The sequence below is a fragment of the Carettochelys insculpta genome, chromosome 6, assembly GCF_033958435.1.
Source record: "Carettochelys insculpta isolate YL-2023 chromosome 6, ASM3395843v1, whole genome shotgun sequence".
Taxonomy (NCBI): domain Eukaryota; kingdom Metazoa; phylum Chordata; order Testudines; family Carettochelyidae; genus Carettochelys; species Carettochelys insculpta.
The window spans coordinates 126,103,877-126,109,175 of record NC_134142.1 but is presented as its reverse complement, the minus strand read 5'-3'; positions in this window follow the sequence as shown (position 1 = coordinate 126,109,175).

The following is a 5,299-nucleotide window of genomic DNA, read 5'->3' as shown; positions in this document are numbered from 1 at the left end:
CAGAGCCTGACCTGTGCTCCTGTTATGCCCCCTGCGGCCAGCCGGGGACGGTGCCTTGCTGCTCCAGCCATAGGCAGAGTGGGGCCAGGGCACAGGGGGCATTTTACTTCCATAATGGATGGCACAAGCGCACAGGGGCTGGGGCTCGGCTCAGCCAGGAGCTCAGGAGAGCCGTTCATCCCTGCATGGAGTCTGGGGGGACTTAGCCACCGAGATTCCTTTGTGGTAGGAGCCCTGGCAGGGGCTGTGGGTCAGGAGTGGGGGGCACTGGCAGGGCTGGGGGCCCCAGGGGGCTGTGGGTCGGGAGTAGGGGGCACCAGCAGTGCTGGGGGCCCCAGGGGACTGTGGGTCAGGAGTGGGGGGCACTGGCAGGATTGGGGGGCCCAGGGGTCTGTGGGTCAGGAGTGGGGGGCACTGGCAGTGCTGGGGGCCCCAGGGGGCTGTGGGTCAGGAATGGGGGGCACCGGCAGTGCTGGGGGCTCCAGGGGGCTGTGGGTCAGGAGTAGGGGGCAGTGGGTCAGGAGTGGGGGGCACCGGCAGTGCTGGGCACCATTGTGTGGGTCAATCAGGATGAAGTGCTCAGTGACAGGGCTGCTGACAGCCCCAGGGTGGGTCCCCACTAGCTGGCACCACCCCCAGCGCACAGGGCAGGTCTCCCAAACTGGCCCCTCAGACACTCCGGCTTCTCTGGGCCCCCACCAGTCGCCTCCTTGCGCCAGTGAGAGGTTGAGCAAACCAGAGCCACCCTCCGAGAGGTCCTGCCAGTCCGAAGGACCTGCCCCATCCCCAGCCAGGGTGGAGCTCAGACCTCATGCCTGGAGCAGGCTGGGCCAGTCCCCTGGCATCGAGCGAAGCCGTCCTGGAGCACCTCAGGGGCTAACACCGGTATGCATTGGGTGGTGAGCTGTCGTGGGCCAGACCCGCGTCGCACAGCCCACAGCCCATGGGCGTGGAAGACACCAACGTGTGAGAATAAGGGCGAATTAGCAAGGAGCAACGTACGGGCGCGTGCAGTCAAGTCGAAAGCAGGAGCACAACTCGGGCAGTGCCTGCACCACCAGCCTTTCCAGCAACTCGAGCCAGCACACGCACGGAAGTGCAGAGGGGGGAGGCAGCCCCAGCCCTGACTCAGGAGCAGCTGCCTGAGGAGCAGGACTGCGGGACACTGAGGCCCGAGTGACTGGGCCGCCAGAGGGCTGCTGTGGGGTGTCAGCCCTTGACACGGGCGTGGGCACCAGGCCTGGCCACAGCTGGTGGAGAATGCGGGCATGGTACTGATCCCCCACTCGGCAAGGGAGGCAATCAGGGCCCCGCGGAAGAGGAGGCTCTAGGGACGAAGGAAACAAAACAAAACAAAACACTGGGCAGAGGTTTCGTGTTGCTGGTTGGGTGTTTTCACCTGGCGAGCGGGAGGGCAGGTAGCCACGGTCAGCTGCTCTGGCCAGTGGGGACCCAGCAGCGGTTCCAGGCTGCCAGCAGCAAGAACGCCAGATGCAGCAGATGGCCACATTGTGGAATCCAGAGCCCCTTTGTCCTCCGGGAGAGCTGGGCTGCTCCCACTGGCTGGGGTGCCCCCCTGGGGCTGGAACCTCAGCTGGCAGGTGACACCTCTGTCCCAGACAGAGCAGGGAGGAGCCCAGCTGGGTTGAATCAGAGGCGGCTGTTGAGGTGGGGGGGTTGGGAGGCAGTTGGCCTGTGCTGGGGAGAGGGGAGAGGAAGGGGGCTGGTTCCCAGATGGGCTCCCCTCGGGCTTCTCTCCCCGGACGGGCTGGATGGACAGATGGACGGACTCTGCCGGCTGCGCTGACTCCTCTGCACTGCGCTGCGTCTGTTGCCTCAAACTCCTGTTCTCCTGCTGAGAGTCGCTCCTGCCTGTGGCCGGGGCGCAGAGCCTGGGGACCTCTGAACCCCATCACAGCCAGTGGTGGCAGAGGGAGGCATTGCACCTGCAGATGGGGCGCAGAGCTTGGGGACCCCAAACCCCATCACAGCTGGTGGCAGCAGAGGGAGGCACCGCACCTGCAGATGGGCATCCAGCAGCGACTGACTGGGCGCAGTAGGAGAGAGACCCACAAGAGCCAGAGGTGCTGGAGGCAGGACAAAGCAGTTCCTAGGAGTTGTGGGGCGCTGCAGCTTCAGCCTGTGAGTCGGCACCCAGGGAGCAGCGGGGAGATGGAACACACCCAGCTCCCGAAGGCAGACCTCGGGGGGCCATGCAGAGGGGTCTGACCGTGGGGAAGGCGACCAAGGCCCAGCTGATTGCCCAGCTGGAAGAGAATGACCCATCCAGGGGGCCAGATCCCGTCCCAGCAGGAAGCAGCCGGTCACCTCCTGGGAGAGACAGCGGCAGCACGCATGGCCCATGGTGATGAGATGCCGACAGGTTCCTAGTTTCCAGATCCAAATTTAGAGCCGTGGTTCTTAGCAGAATATCATGGCTTGTCTAGGGATTTGATCCTGCAAAACACATCCAGGTCCCCCACATCCTCACACTGGGCCAGTACGTACATCTCAGAGTGACTGCCAGTCCCGGGCCTCCTGGCCCTCTCCCCACTCACCACAGCCGGGATCTCTCAGCTTCTCATCTCCAACATGGTCCATTCACGCGGCCGCTGTCTCTCCTGGTCTTCCAGTTCGTAATCGCACCTGGATCTCCAGCCGTCGCAGCTCTGTCGGGGGGACTCTGCCTGGGACGGACCACTACTAGCGGGGTGCAGCCTGGTGGGCACCGCGTCCGTCTGGGAGCGTCCAGCCCCCGCTCCTGCCTGATAGTCCGAAAGTGGCCGGTCAGCCTCGGGAAGCGTTTCGGATTCTCCGACAGGAGCGGGGGCTCGACGCCGTCAGACACACGCGGTGCCCGGCAGGTCACGCTCAGCTAGCGGTGGTCCATCGCGGGCAGAGTCTCCCGCCGCAGACCTGCGACGGCTGGAGCTCGAGGTGAGATTAAAGGAACTGGAAGCCCAGGAACGGCAGAGGGAGCACGAGCGCCAGCTACAAGAGAGACAGCGGGAGGAGAGAGAGCGAGAGCGGGAGCACGAGCAGGCCATGGCAGAGGCGAGACGCCAAGAGGCCCCAGCTGCGGTAAGTGGGGAGAGGGCCAGACGGCTCGGGGTGGCCAGTCACTTGGAGACGCGCGTGCTGGCCCAGTGTCAGGACCCAGGGGACATGGATGAGTTCCTTACCGCCTTTGAGCGAGCCTGTGAGTTGCATGAGGTTCCCCCAGCTGAGTGGCTCCGGCACCTCACCCCCTTGCTGGGCCAGAAGGCCGCAGCGGTGCTCAGCCAGCTGGTGGGGCTGCAGCCTGGGGACTATGAACGGTTCAAACAGGCCCTGCTGCATAAGTTCGGGCTGACTCCGGAGATGTACAAGAAGAGGTTCCAGGAGGCGCAGAAGAGGCCAGAGGAAACCCATGTAGATACAACCGCCCACCTGAGGCAATACTACCGGAAGTGGGCGTTCGGAATGGGAGTCCAGTCCGTAGAGGACCTGATCGAGCTGACGGTCCTGGAGTGATTCTACGAGATGTGCTCACCTGACCTGAGGGTGTGGCTCGTGGACCGGAAGCCTGGGGACTCACACAATGCAGGGAAACTGGCAGATGACTTCACAAACAGCTGGGCCAGGTTTGAAAGTGACCCCCACAAAGAGAGAGAGTCCCGGAGGGAGAGGGAGTCCCAGAGAGACCGAGAATCTCAGAGAGACCGGTTCCTGACTGTACGACAGAGGGGATCACCGCTTGGGTGAGCCCAGGAAAGAGAGGCCAGCCACCCACCCCCCAGGGAGCCAAGCAGAGCCTGGACAGAGCAGCCGGACCGAGGGACACAACAAGACCCAGGCTGTTATCGCTGTGGGCGAAAGGGGCATAGATCAGCCCAGTGCCCCAAGCTCCCAGACGGGTTGAGCAGGCCGGGGGGTCATGGAGTCAATGGGGTGGAGTCCCAGAAGCAAGAGGGGCTGGTGGCCAAGGCGGGTGGTGCTGACAGTGGGTCCTCAGATTGGGCCTAGTCCACCCCAAAGACCAGCTCCTCAGGGGGCCCAAATGCTCAGAGGTCAGTTTACAGAGTGGGGGCGGCACTGCCTCTGTGGAGGAAGCGTCTCAAACACCTCGAGGTAGACGGGAGAAAGGTCACGGGGTTCTGGGACACAGGCGCTGACGTGACGCTGGCCCGACCCGCGGTGGTGGCACCGGGCCGCATGATACCCAATTCCCACCTGACGGTAACAGGAATTGGTGGGACCCCTTTCAAGGTGCCCATGGCGAGGGTGCACCTGAAATGGGGGGAAAAGGAAGGCCCCAAGGAGGTGGGCGTGCACAGCCATTTGCTGGCGGATGTACTGATGTGGGGTGACCTGGAGAACTGGCCAGGTGAACGCCCTTGTGCCCTGGTCCTGACCCGTAGCCAAAGAAAACGAGGGGTGCGCTCCCCAGATTCAGGGGTACAGGCCCAGCCAAAGTCACAGGAGCCACAGGGGCCAACCCTGAGAGAAAGGGGGCCCCCAAAAACCAGATCTCACAGGCCAGGGGTGCTGGAGCCAGGCAGGGGAAGGGGAAATGGCTTCCACCCCAGCCCTGGCCGAGGAGTTCCAGGCAGAGCAGCAGAGAGACCCCTCCTTGCAGAAGCTGAGGGAACTGGCCAGTCTCAGCCCAGCTCCACAGCTGGGGGAGGGCTGCAGGGAGAGATTCCTGTGGGAAAAGGGATTCCTGTGCCAGGAATGGGCTCCCAGACGCAAAACAGAGCCATGGAAGGTCCAGAGGCAACTGGTGGTTCCCCAAAAGTACCGGCGCAGGTTGCTGTACCTAGCCCATGATATCCCGCTCGCAGGACACCAGGGGATCCACCGCACCAGGAGAAGGTTGTTACAGAACTTTTCTTGGCCTGGGATCTTTGCAGCTGTCCGTCTGTATTGCCTGTCCTGCGATCCCTGCCAGAGGGTGGGGAAGACCTGGGACAAGGGGAAAGCCGCCCTGAGGCCACTGCCCATCATAGAGGAGCCTTTCCAGAAAGTGGCTATAGACATAGTGGGCCCCTTCAGCAAGGGAACGCGTTCAGGGAAGAAATATATTTTGGTGGTGGTAGATTTTGCCACGCGATACCCAGAAGCAGTGGCCTTGACCTCTATCGACGCTGACACCGTGGCAGATGCACTGCTGTCCATTTTCAGCAGAGTGGGGATCCCGTTCCCCAAGGAGGTCCTCACAGATCAGGGGTCCAACATCATGTCGGCCCTGCTGCAAAGCTTGTGGGACAAGTGTGGGGTCCGGCACACCTGGGCCACAGCCTACCACCCCCAGACCAAT